At 42.4% G+C, this 14,515-nt stretch overlaps 1 long non-coding RNA gene across 1 annotated transcript in view; it reads right to left on the bottom strand.

The window, feature by feature from the left end:
• The window catches only part of LOC120638015, a 39,390-nt gene extending 26,620 nt beyond the window's left edge, over positions 1–12,770 (bottom strand). Inside the window, exon 1 of the long non-coding RNA XR_005659465.1 lies at positions 12,705–12,770. This is a non-coding gene — a long non-coding RNA (uncharacterized LOC120638015). The remainder of the gene's footprint in view (positions 1–12,704) is intronic.
• Positions 12,771–14,515: the final 1,745 nt, after the last annotated feature.

Below are 14,515 nucleotides of genomic sequence, written 5' to 3'. Positions count from 1 at the left end.
CACTTGAGAGGAGGCAGGAGATCTCCTCTGAAGACACTGTTGGAAAGGATGGAAAAGTTGAAAAGGGGGCCGAGGGGGAGGGGTGATTTTGGGGAGTTCAGACCTGATGGTGTTAAGTTTCTTAATGAAGTAGATGGCCAGATCGTTGGGGGCAAGGGATGGGTCTGGGGGCGGGGGGAGGAAGACACAGGGGGCCTGAAGAGTTAAATGTCTGAAACAACTGACAAGGGTGATGGGCATGGGTGTCAATAAGGGAAGAGAAATAGTTTTTCCAGGCAGAGGAGAGGGCAGAGTTAAAGCAATAAAGGACAAACTTGAAGTGGACAAGGTCGACCTGATGTTTAGATTTCTGCCAGCAGCATTTAGCAGCTCAAGCATAAGAGTGAAGGACACTGCAGATGATCCAGGGCTGTAGATTAGTGGTGCGAGAGCGACGAAGGGATAGGGGAGCGAGTGAGTTGAGTAGAGAGGGTGGAGTTGAGACCATCAAGAGTGGGTAGAATGGGTATGGAGGCTAGGTGGGGTGTGATGTGCTGAGAGAGTGGAGGTCTCTGTGGGGGGAATAGTACAGATTTGCGGGGAGGAGGAGTGTGGGAGAGGAGGCAAGTAAAAAGGTTATTGTCAGAGAGAAGGATTTCAGAGTTGCTGAGGGTAGAGATTGTGCAGCGGTTAGAGATTATGAGATTGTGTGTCCAAATTGGTGGGTGGAGGAGGTGGGATGGAGCTTCTCTCTATGCCAGGGCTTAATACAGTGCCTGGCATATGGTAAGCACTTAAATACCATAAAGAGAAAGTGAAGTTACAGACAATAACATTTCTAAGATACCATTGCCATGAATGTTGTATGACTCTTCTGACATCCCAAGACCAAACAGTATTTTGATTTTCTCCTTTAAATCAGGGCTCTGTTTTAAAATAAAGGTCTTTCTGCTTTAGGGAGTGTGTAAGGCCTCAGATAGAATGCCAGCAAAAGATGTATACTCTCACTGAGGTTAGAAAAGATGTCTGCTTCAAGGAAAGATTTGGACTAAAGCCAAAATTCACTAAAGGGATGAAAGAGGGAAAAAGAGAAGTAGATAAAAGGATGTTGAGGTACTAGAGTTGGCAATTTGGGAAAAGATTGCTCAACATCAGTCTTTCTGGGTAACAGCCTTTTTTATGTTTCTGTAAAATGTACAGCTTATGCCATCTTGCTCTTTCTAAATCTCTATTTTCCCCTATATCTAGTTTAATCTACCTTCTTGTTCCATTTGTTTTATAAAAATAATCATCAATATTTTTTGTTTCCTCAACAGCCTTTTTGTTTTTCTTGGGGTAACAAAGGAAAAGGTTGTAAGATAGTGATCAGTGAAGGACAAAGGGCTGGCTTTCTATAGGGAGGTGACTGAGGAAGCGATCAGTGAGGAAGATTCTTATGACTACTAACCTCCAAATGGCTTCCACATTATAGGGTCCTTCAGCAACCTGAAGTATCATAGTATGAAGTCATCCCTAGCAGAGTAGAATTAGTAGCCTGGGAGGGACTACCTCAATTCACCCATTTTCCCACTGCCCTTCACCCTACTGGCTAGTGGGAAAATCCCAGTAGCCTCAATATAATAAAAATAATAATGATAATAATGCTGGTATTTGTTAAGTGCTTACTATGTGCAAAGCACTGTTCTAAGCTCTGGGGTAGATACAAGGTAATCAGGTTGTCCCACATGGGGCTCACAGTCTTAATCCCCATTTTACAGATCAGCTGACTGAGGCACAGAGAAGTTAAGTGACTTGCCCAGAGTCACATAGCTGACATGGGGCAGAGCCAGGATCAGAACCCACAACCTCTGACTCTCAAGCCTGTGGGTCACATATGTCTCCAAGAAGCTCCCAGAGGCTTCTTTACTTCCCCGCTCCCTGCTGCTATCCTAACTGGCTCCGAGTGACTACGTGCTTGCATTAACCAAACAATCTTGATTCCTTCCATTCCCCTCTCCATTCTTAATGCTTCTTCCCAATAAGAATTTTGCATCCAGACCAACTCTGCCTCCACAACCCCAAGTTCCAATTAAAACATCCCCAAATAGCCATAGCTGGTGGCACACACTTCACTTTATTCTTTTTGTTGACTTGTATGCAACTGGGAATTTAATAAATTTAATCATTTAGTAACCTTTAACTTTACTCTGCAGATTATTTATGAATCTGCTCCCTTGGCCAGCTTTCCTTCTCACATCTACGTTTCACATCATGAAGTGATTTTTATCCACAAACCAATTCAATCTCATTTCTATTAGTAGCATTCACAGATTGACTTTGTTTAGAATGCTTTGCTAAAGTTTGTGTTCGTTGCAGCCACAATGCTTCCTTTCTCCTGGGGGTAAATTTAGGGCTTATTTATAGAGAACTAAATCTTATCAGTGGTCAGTGGTGGTGGTAATTTTCAGGCTATATGTCATCTCTAAACCCTTTTTTTTTTTTAACAACAAGAGGAATGAAGCACACTTTGTTTTGTAGAACTCAGCTCCAGGTTCCTCTACAGAACTCCACAGCAAAAACACAAGCAGTAGCAGCTGTAATTAAATATTGATTTTCATGTAATGTGTGTAAAGGAAAGGAGACTCATCTCATCAGCTAGTAGTTATCTGTCAGTAGAACAGACTGGATGATTATCAGTGAATATCCTGTGGCTATCTATGGAGCACTCACTATAGGTCTGTAATTTGTCTAATTGCCATAATACAATGAGAAAAAAAAAGTAAAGATGACCCATTTTCTTAACATGTCCCCTGTTGCCACATACATCATTTTTGTTTCCAGAAGTAGTTGCATACATATTTCATTGCTTCTGCATTGTGACCAGCCCTTATTTCATTACAAATTAAGTGCCTGGGCCCACGAAAGCAGTAGTGTAAAGGTCCAGACAGGCAGTAGTAGTAAAATTAGTCATAGATGTAGTAGTAATATCATTTATTGAGCACCTATGGAGTGCAAGATAGTGCACTAAGAGCTTAGAAAATGCCACAGAAGCACATTCCTTGCCCACAAGGAGCTGGCACTCTTGAACAAAAAGTCCAGAGGTGCAGAAGTTATGCACTGCTAAGCTCAGAGATTCCAGGACTCAGCCCTAGAAAGCCCTGGTATAAAGTAAGCATTGAACATTGGTCTTGTTGCCATTTGGGCCCTGTAAAAGAAGAGGCTGGGCAGAATCATGCTTCAAAATGTGGCCACTACTCCAACTGGATCCAGCATCCAACATCAATCAATCAATCAATCGTATTTGTTGAGCTCTTACTGTATTGCAGAGCCACTGTACTAAGGACTTGGGAGAGTACAATATAACAGAGTTATTAGACACTTTCCCAACATGTTCAATCTCTCCCACTAGATAGTAAACTCCTAGAGGACAGGGATTGTGCTTATCAACTCTACGGTATTGTATTCTTCCCAGCACATAGTACAATGATCTGCATGCTGTAAGCACTCAATACAGTTGATTGATTGATTGGAGACAGACTTGTTTTTGACACTGTGCTGATTGGGAATTGACATGGCATACCCTGACCCAATCATGCAGGGGAGGTTTGTCTGGCCCTTGAGTTCAGAGTTATCATTTACTAACAACCCACAGTCTAAGTTGGGTTGGGCAAGCTCTTAGATTTCATAGAAATGTTCTATTGGGGAAGAGTAGTACAGAGCCCTTATTGAAATGGCATCCTGAGGGACCTGGGCCTGGAGAAGGAACAGACCCTCTCCAATCTGAATCAAGTGATTTTCCTTTCCATTGGACAATTTGAGTTCTGCACAGCCCTCAGCTGTCTTTAATGGAAACCTTTTCCTAACAGGAGAGCAAGTGTCTTGTTTGCCTCCTACTTTCACTGGGAGAGTTAGATGGTCTTCTAAAGGGAATGGTCTCAAATTTTTCCTCTTACTCTTCAGCCTGGAGTAGTAAGAGATGAAGAAATTCAAAAGTAGTGTTTTATGTTTCTCTGCTTGCTTTCTCACTTAATTCAGCCATTTCATCTTTTATCTACCATTATGCAAAACTATTTCTACCAGGTGCTTTTCCTTTATTACCTCTATGTAAGGTGTTTAAAAATAAATACTTGAAATAAGGTTTGAAATAAGATGGGGGAGGGGGCGGTTGGGGTGTCAAACACTTTGAAACAAGTCAAACTGAATCACCAGAAGTCTAGGTTGTATTTTTAACTTCCCACTTCCCACTCACCTAGGTGGTGCAGGGCATTGATGGGCAGGCTCAAAGCAGCCAATTGTCAATCAAATTATAATGGTGCAAGTAGTTTGGAATGAAGGCCAAAGTGGCAGGTTGGCCTGTAAGTATGTCATAAAAGGGGGCTTGCGAATCTGGAATCTAAACTTCAAAGTATTACTGTTCAAGTAGAAAGAAACAAGTTAGCTGAGAGAGAGAGGTGAAAGAGCTTGGCAACAGATGAATGGGAGATATAATCTGACAAAGGCACAAAATCTGACCATATGACAGCTTTAGGAAAAAACACTGTAATAGCAGGGTACTGAGCTTTATGGCTTAATTTTGCCCTCTCTGAAGATTAACCATTAGAAGTAGGTTATACATGAGAGTGCTAGGAGCCAAAGGTTTCCAGTTCATGCAGCATGGCTCAGTGGAAAGAGCACGGGTTTAGGAGTCAGAGGTCATGGGTTCTAATCTTGGCTCCACCACCTGTCAGCTGTGAGACTTTGGGCAAGTCACTTAACTTCTTGGTGCCTCAGTTACCTCATCTGTAAAATGGGGATTAAGACTGTGAGCGTCACATGGGAAAACCTGATTACCCTGTATCTACCTCAGTGCTTAGAATAGTGCTTTGCGCATAGTAAGCGCTTAACAAATACCAACCTTATTATTATTATTATTATTAATAAAGACCTAGAAGACAGTCTCCCCCTTCTAGACTGTAAACCCGGTATGGGCAGGGATTGTCTCTCTTTATTGCTGAATTGTACTTTCCAAGTGTTTAATACAGTACTCTGCACACAGTAAATACTCAATAAATACAATTGAATGAATGAAGTCATACTTGAGTTGACAAGTCATGGGATTACCATAGCCCAACCCACTAGATTGTAAGGTTCCCCCACTAGATTGTCAACTCCTTGAGGATGGATTGCAGCTACCAGTTCTGTTATATTGTACTCTCCCAAGGTCTTAGTACGGTGCTCTGCACACAGTAAGCTCTCAGTAAATGCCATTGATTAACTGATGTCAAAGGTGACTTCAAAATCTAAATGGGTGGGGGTTTAAAACTACTATCTCACAGATATCAAATATGCAGCCTTCCAGATGGAAAAGTAAGGCAGTGGGGAAGAGTCAGTCAAGACTAGTTTCATGGAAAATTTGCAGAACAATAAAAATATTTCAGTCAGTGATGGAAGGGAAGGCAAGGGGAATGTATTTCCAGGATATCCTTCCTCCATCAAAGAATGATTTAATGGTAATATAGGCACATTTCTCAGGCTAAATCTTTCACATTTCAGCCTCTAGAGTAAGCAATCCAAGATGGTAACTGCCTATATAAAAGCTACCATATTGAAAATAAGCTTTTCTTTAGAAGAGTCTGAGAGTTATATTTCTCTTATAGCACTCCATCCACAATGGGCACTCAACAAATGCTATTGCCTGACCCCAAAGTTAGGTAGAAAGCAGATTGAGCAAATTTTAATTTCCTTCCAAAGAATATGCTATTTGGTAGCTCAGATTCCTATGAGTAGTATTAGTACAGTATTCATTGTTGTGTATGAGGTCACCTGAACAAACTAGGAGCAGACCCTCATGTGATGCCGCCAATTTACTCAACACAGCTGACTATAATAGGGTAATGGTGATAAAGACTGGATTGCTTAGTGTGCTCTGTTTATTCCTCAAGAAAAGCAGCAAGGCATAGTAGATAGAACATGGGCCTGGGAGTCAGAAGGTCATGGATTCTAATCCTTACTCCACCACTTGTCTGCTGTGTGACCCTGATCAAGTCCCTTTACTTCTCTGTGCCTCAGTTACCACATATGTAAAATGGAGGTTGAGACTGTGAGCCCCATGTGGTACAGATACTGTGTGCAAAGTGATTTGCTTGTATCCATCCCGTGCTTAGTACAGTGCCTGGCACAAGGTAAACACTTAACATACACCACAATTATTATTATTATTAAATCCATCACAATATGCTGGCATCTTTAATGTCTTTTGGGGCTGTAATTTGTAGATCAATTCATACTACTCATTTTGGATCAAGTAGTACACAATAGGAAGAGGACCTCCCTTCTTTCTTGAATTTACTTATTGTGATGCATGCTGCCCTTGAAAGCCTGGGATAAATGAGGAGGAATGGAAAAAAAATATTTTGTAAAAAGCCATCAAGAAGATGTGGCTAGCCAACTCAAGAGGCTTATGGTAAGGAGGAAAGGGAGGAAGGAATTCTGTGTTATGAGGACTATGCCTTCCCATCTTCCCAGAATGAGAGGAATGTCTCTTGAGAACAAGATGGGAAGTGTGGAGATCAGGGTAGGCCAAAAGGCTAGATCAGTTTAGAATAGGCCCTCCAAGCCTCCCTCTTGCAGTCAGAAACTCCTTCAATAGTGGGGTACCAGGTCCAGGGGCTGTGACTGGAGGCAGAGCACCACCTCCATCCTTTTGCTAGACACCAGGGGTTGGAAGTGCTACTTCCCTGCAGGAGCGGTGGATGTGCAGGTTCAGAATGTCAGGCTGAGGGACCAGCATAGTGATAGGGATGGAGAATATCCCCAAAGCCAAGGCACAGAGATGGAGACCCAAGGTTAAAGGAGGGTGTGGCAAATGGAGCTAAATACTCTAGGGAGAGCTAGATGAATAAAGGAAAAAAAATGGGTTAAACAAAAGGTGGATGTGACAGGGAGATTGTTAGTACCTCTGATGATTTTGTGTTCTGTTGAGACTAGTTCTACCCTGGGTGGCAGGGGAGGGAGTCTATCCTCCCCCATTTCAATTGTGAACCACACGTGGGCTATGGGCAATGTCTGCCTTTACTCTTCCCTTGGCCTTGCACAGTGCCCATACTTGCTAATTGCCATCATTGACTGATGGCAAAAGATGAGCATGAAATCCTTTGACAAGGTATGAATGGCTAATATGCATGTGGGTGGAGTACTGATTTTCTTCCTAACAGTCTCCTTTCTCAGACTACCATTGCCATGATCTCTCTTGACATTCCAAATCTGGATTATGTAAGTAACTAGAGTGAGCCGTAGTCCAGTTTCATGTTAGTCCCATACGAACTGCCCAGTATGGCTGTGGCACTGGATGGATACTTGGGTATGTGACCTTTGGGCATTTGGTATTCACTCCAGCCTCAACCCCAAAACACACATGTACATATCTTTAAATTATATATTATAAATTACTTATTCATATTAATGTCTGTCTCCCCCTCTAGACTGTAAACTTGTTGTGGGAGGAAATGTGTCTGCTAACTCTCTTCAGTTGTACTCTCCCATGTGCTTAGTAGTGTGCCCTGCACATAGCAAACACTCAGTAAGTGCCATTGATTAATTGATTGATATCCATTTCTTGATGATGCCCTATATTGGTTTGCCTTTATGGTTACCACCCCATATCAATTTAGAGGAACATCGAGCAATAATTCCCAGATCTCTTTGTGACAGATAGCACAGAGCCGATAATCTCATAGCTGCAGTTGAGCTTAGTTTCCCCCAAGCCTATTACTCTGTATTTGCTCAGTTGAAACCCATCTACCAGTTTCTTCCTATCTGCAGACCATTTCAACACCTGCAAAAGCTTTGGATCATCTGCAAACATTGACACTTCCCTGCACATTTCCTCCCCCAGATCATTTATGAAGATGTTAAACAAAATCGATATTAGCACCCATCCTTGGGAGACTCACCTCATTGCACTTATCCATCCTAAAAAGTAGCTATTTATTTGTCCTTGTTGCTTTCTACATTTTAGACCGTTTTCTCTGCGTGACAAACCCCTTCTCACATTCCTCAGGTTTTATTGAAAGCCTTTGGTGTGGAATTTTGTCAAAGTTTTTTGTTTTTTAATCTAAGTAAATTCTCCTGATCCTTTTTGCTTGTTGACCCCTTCAAAAGGACTAGAACAGATTAGTGAGGCATGATTTCCCCTTAGTGAAATCAACCAGTCAATAGTATTTATTGAGAGCTTACATTGTGCTCTGCAGTGGACTAAGCATTTGGGAGACTACAATACAGTAGAGATAGTAGACATGATCCAGGCCCTCAAGGAGCTTACAGTCTAACAGAAACAGTTGTATTTCCATCAGCAGGTTGTGTTATTCTAAATGCTTACTGATCCTAAGCTTAATTATAGATTCTACCAATTTCCCATATATGGCAACCTCTGAATTCTTCATATATGTGGGAGTTACATTGGCAGTCCTGCAGTTCAAGAACTGTGTGTCTGTACCTTTCTCTCTCTCATTCTAAAATATATATCTATGTACACATATACATAAAGGTGTCCATATGGAAAAAGAGACTATGAGAGAGAGAAGGAGATACAGAGAAATACATGAAAAGAGAAAATACATACTGTCCCTAGAGATACTATGGCTGATGGTGAGGCATTTATCAATGTGTGCTTATGTTTGGTTTATATAGCCAATGTGTGACTGACAATCCCATCCACATTTTGTGCACTTAAAGTTTGTCCCTTGTTGATCCGTTAACTTTGGTTCCCACAGTGCCTGATACAGTTTTTGTTTTCCCTCATTATCACAATCTTTCTGAAGCCTCATTTCTCAATCACTCCATCTCTGCTGTGCTCCAGACAGATCTGTGTTCTACTGCTATCCCCCAAATGCCCATGGATAAACCACAGTGTTTAAGGTTTTGCTTCAGTGTGTTTGAAAATATTTCTTCTGTCTACCTTGTACACATTTTCCCAATTCGGCATGTGTCCCCTGCACAGAACTCAAGTTCTGTTTCTTCTCAGACCCACTGTGCTCCCTATAGTCTTTTTTGCATTTTCTTACTGTGTTGCAATACTTTCTCACTATGATTATCTCATTCATTCATTCAATAGTATTTATTGAGCGCTTACTATGTGCAGAGCACTGTACTAAGTGCTTGGAATGTACTAATCGGTAACAGATACAGTCCCTGCCCTTTAATGGGCTTACAGTCTAATTGAGGGAGACAGACAAAAACAATAGCAATAAATAGAATCAAGAGGATGAACATCTCATTAAAACAATAGCAAATAAACAGAATCAAGGTGATGTACATCTCATTAACAAAATAAATAGGGTAATGAAAATATATACAGTTGAGCGGACGAGTACAGTGCTGAGGGGAGGGGAAGGGAAAGGGGGAGGAGCAGAGGGAAAGGGGGGAAAAGAGGGCTTAGCTGAGGAGAGGTGAGGGGGGGTAGAGAGGGAGCAGAGGGAAAAGCGGAGCTCAGTCTGGGAAGGCCTCTTGGAGGAGGTGAGCTTTAAAGGCCTTTCCATGTGTAACATTCTGCATGTGTGCACACATACACGTGCAGTATGTAAACATGAAAAGACTCATTAGTTTTGAGACACTTTCATATCTCTAAATCTTTCCAAACTTTTTAAATATTCCCATTCATGTTATGACCTCAAATGCCTCAGTTCTGAAATTAGCTAATGGTCATAGATTGGAGAAAATAGCACTACTTGTTTATTTTAATAAAGTTTTTCTCGGGATTTAATTTTTTTTGCATTTCCTCTGAAAGCATTTCCATGATGCTGAGTTTACAGAAAAATATTAGCTTTCTTTCACAGGTGGTGTTCTTCATCCACCACTTTTAAATGGATGGGCAATCAGAAGCATGTGGGGGTTTTATCTACCTCAGGAAAACATCTTATCCTGGGGCATACTAGTGAGTAGCTTGCACACAGACAAGGTAATGCAATTTAGGGAGAGAAAATGGTATGTATTACTTTTTACAAGAACCTTTCCCTGATAATAACCAGCCGACCCTTATGGAAGTATAGTTTCAATTTTCCCTTTAAAGAATGCAGCAGGCAGTGTAGCCAAAAGCGTATTTTTCTCTGTCAAATGGTAACATATTTGTGAGTGGTGGGTCAGTTTTTCAGTTCTGGATGTTTGAGGGCCCAAATATCAAATAGTTAATCTTTCTTGATCGAGTAACCTTTTATACTTTCAATGAACGGAAAATGCCTTACCTTGATTGGGATAGTATTTGAATAGATTAGCTCCCATGTCAGTGCTGGTTAATTTGGGCTTATTTTTCAATTGAAAATTGGAGTGTAAGTGCAGGTAAGTTAATTTAAATCACTGATCAGGTTTGCATCCAGAAAGGCATTTTTTTTAAAGATTTGTCTAGTGGCAAATTCTACAAGCAGCAAATGTCAATGCCAGGCTAACACTTGTGGATAATGCACCATTGCATCCCAGACCAGTTTCCAATAATCTTACCGCTGAGTGTACTCTGGGATTAGCATGTTTGATTGACAAAAGCATTTTGGGCTTTTCCAGTCCACAGTCCTGCCCTTCCCCTCAACTGCCTTCATGAGGATGCTCATTGCAGGCCAACAATGGGGTGAGGGAAGAGATGTCATCCCATAGCAGTCCTAGTGGCATCTGTCAATCAGTCCTATTCCGGGATTTATGGGTGGCCATTTGCCTGGTCTTTTACCCTGGGAAAACTGACTTTTAGTTCCTCTGTCCCTTGTCTGGTAGATCTATGGCACTGGATGCTGGGACCAGCTCTGAGCCACTATCTCCCCCCTACACAAACACACACATGCACACATGCTCACTCTCTCTCCCTCTCCCTTCCCCTCACCAGTTTAGATCCAGAGTTCCTTTTGGGAAGAAGCACTGCCCTGAGGCTGAGAAAAGCTTTCTGTCAAGGTGATTAGGCTGAGAGCCTCTAAACTGTTAGCTCCTTGTGGTCAGGGAATGTGTTTACCAACTCTGTTATATTGTATTCTTCCCAAGTGCTTAGTACAGTGCTCAGCACACAACAAGTGCTCAGTAAATATAATTGACTAAGCCCCATGTGAGAAAGGGGCTGTGTCTGACCTTATTATTTTATATCTACCCTAGAACTAAGCACAGCACTTGGCATATAATAAACCCTTAACAAATATTATAATTATTACTACTACTATGGTACAGAGTTTCCCTCCAACTAAGAACAACCATGCTTACTGGCAGAAATTCCAAGCTGGGCTGGAGAGGTCCGTGGTGCAGTAGCTGTGCTGTTCAGGGAGGGGAGACCACTATGCTGCCACAACCTCCCAACTGTGGCCCTGGTTAGAGCAGATAAATAGCCCTTTAAGAGAGGGCAGTCTGGCAAGTAGCTAGTGGGCTCCTCGTGGTGGGTGGGTGGGGCAGGTTTAGGTTGACTTTTGCTGATATGGGTCTTGCCCCCACCACTGTCTTTTGTTGTACATGACTACTTCTGAGGTCAGGGATGAGAAATGGAATTCATGAGGAAGTTAAACTCCTGGAAATTACCCAGACCCCAATTAGAAGCTGATCTCTAAAAAAAGGGACATGATTGGAGTACTGGCAATTTTAAAGAAGAATGTCTCAGCTGGGACCTCACCCTAAACTTGCATTGTTCATCTTTTTCTGAGGCAGCTCCTAACCAGTCAATCAATGGTATGTATTGAGCACTTAATGTGTGCAGAGCACTGTACTAAGCACTTGTGAGAGTACAATATGACAGAATTGGTAGACAGATTTCCTGCTCACAGGAGTTTATGGTCTAGTGGCAACTAATCTAGTTTAGTTCCTGACTCCTAGCTGAGATGGCTGAGCAAGCCATGTTATGCTTTCAAGGAATGGTTTCCAAGTCCTATTTTCCTAACTGGCATTCTACTTGTGTACTGGAAATTTAATGACAATGAGGTCACACTGTCTCTTCTTCATTATTATTTGTCTGCAAAGTTTTGCCCCACATTCTCCTGTTCTAGGACAACTCAAGCATATCATATCATCTCTTGCTTTAGCTGCTTTGTCAAATTGTTTTCCTGCTGAAGTTTTGACAGAATTACTCTTGGCCATGACAGAATAGCTAAGATGCCAGCTCACTGAATTGCATTTAACCAGACTGCTTCTCTGTAGTTTCAAAATTCCCATTTTCACTTGAATGATATCACAGGTGAGCAAGTTTAAGCTGACGGCATGGTGTGGTTTGGGGAGGGGCAGCTGTGTAATACAGCCAGGTAGAGCAGGTTCCAATAAATAAGTCATAAATGTGTTTCATATAATCTTAGATAAGGAGAGCAGGCAGGATACAGAAGTGGAATTCCAAATGCCTTAGCATTACAAAGCACCTGTATCTCCAGAATTCAAACAACAACAGAGACATCATTTCATTTCTTCTCACAACACCAGGGTGAGTTAGAGAACACATATTATCCCTGTTTTGTGGGAAAAGCGTGGTCCAGTTATGGAATTTTTACATGGTCTTTTGCTACACAGAAAGACTGGTAATGCAGCAGCCCATACTGGAAACCTATCAATGCACAATATCAATTCAGAGCAATGGCAGTTTTAGTGAGGTCACCTGATGGAAGCTAAAGGAGAATTGTGTAACGCTGCCGGGGAAGACTCATTAAAGTACTCTGCAGGGTTCCTCTCCACAAATTAGAGTGCTTTGATTTTACAGGCAGAGCAAACACGCTGGGGCAAACTGTCTAACATCACACGGGGATAGGAGAGAGAAAATTGTCCCTCACCTGGCTGTTTTTCCAAAGAGTGCCTGGCAATCTCATAAAGTCTTCTCATGACTTGTTGGAGAAGGATCCATCACTAAATCTTGTCTGTTCCACCTTCACAACATCGCTAAACTCCTCCCTTTCCTCTCCACCCAAACTGCTACCTCGTTAAGACAATCACTCATGCTGTCCCACCTGGATTACTGCATCAGCCTCCTCGCTGACCTCCCAACCCCCTGTCTCTCCCGGCTCCAGTCCATACTTCAATTTGTTGCCCGGATCATTTTTCTACAAAAACGTTCAGGACATGTCACCCTACTCAAAGAACTCTAGCCCATCCAGCTCTGCATCAAACAAAAACTCCTCACCATTGTTCTTTAATACACTCCATCACCTTGCCCCCACCTACCTCACCTCACTACTCTTCCACTACAACCCAGCCTAAACACTTCGATCCTCTGGGCTTCGATCTCATCTATCTTGCTGCCAACCCCTCGCCCACATCCTGCCTCTGGCCTGGAATGCCCTCCCTCCTCAAATCTGACAGACAACTACTCCTCCTGGCCCTTCAAAGCCTTATTATAATGGTAGTATTTGTTAAGCACTTACTATGTGCCAAGCACTGTTCTAAGTGCTGGGGTTAACACAAGGTAATCAGATTGTCCCACGTGGGGCTCACAGTCTTAATCCCCATTTTACAGATGAGGTAATTGAGGCACAGAGAAGTTAAGTGACTTGCCCAAAGTCACACAGCTGACAAGGGGCGGAGCTGGGATTAGAACCCACGACCTCTGACTCCAAACCCGTGCTCTTACCACTAAGCCACGCTGGCACATCTCCTCCAGGAGGCCTTCCCTGACTCAGCCCCACCTTTTCCTCTTCTCCCAGTCCCTTTTGTGTTACCCTGACTTGCTCCCTTTGTTCTCCCCCTCCTCCCAGACCCACAGCACTTATATACATATCTGTAATTTATTTCTTTATATTAATGTCTATCTCCTCATCTAGGCTGTAAACTCATTGTGGTCAGGGAACGTGTCTGTTTATTGTTTTATTGTACTCTCCCAAGCGCTTAGCACAGGGCCCTGCACACAGTAAGCACCCACTAAATATAACTGAATGAATAAATGAATGATGATAGTCTGCAGTGCTTCTTCCCTGGACAGGTCTCCTCTGGGTATTCAGACTCCATCAGCACTTCAGCTCTATGGAAACTCTAATAAACCTATTCTGGATTTGCAAGAAGCCCATACATGAGTGCCTGGATAAAAGAATCCATATATATATGTATGTGTATACATATATCAGAGTTTTAATTTCCCCTAATATTTTGAGTTCATAAAAGGAACTAGTGGAAGTTGGAACACCCCATTTTTTCACCCTGGTTCTGTCTCCCTACACCATAAACACATGCCCTTCTCCCCATCATGTGCCCATATCCTCCTCCTTACCTGGTTAGGATGGCTGCTATCCCACCCATCCCTGACTCAATTGATGGTAGTGCTGCTGACTGATTGTAATAACTGCCTGTCTCTCTGGGCATAGCAGAAGTAGCTCCTCTAGTCCATTACTTGAATTTTTGGCCCAGAAAAAAAACAGTTCTGTTGAAGTCAGGCTGCTATTACTTAAACCTGGGTGGCAGCAACAGAAGACAGGATAGGGTTCTCGGTGAGTTATCCTCATCCCTTTTTTATTCTCCCTTGCTCTTTGTTTTGTCTCTTTTTTCCCTTCTCTCCCTTTCTTTCTCTGGCCACTACTCTGATCCTTCCCCCATCTCAGCCTCCCGCCCCCCCCCCCCCACTCCCTGAACTTTTTGTCTCTCCTCTTCTTTTTGG

This window comes from Ornithorhynchus anatinus, chromosome X1 (genome assembly GCF_004115215.2).
Source record: "Ornithorhynchus anatinus isolate Pmale09 chromosome X1, mOrnAna1.pri.v4, whole genome shotgun sequence".
Lineage (NCBI taxonomy): Eukaryota > Metazoa > Chordata > Mammalia > Monotremata > Ornithorhynchidae > Ornithorhynchus > Ornithorhynchus anatinus.
The sequence above is the reverse complement of the archived record's forward strand: the minus strand, read 5'-3'. Positions and strand labels throughout refer to the sequence as shown.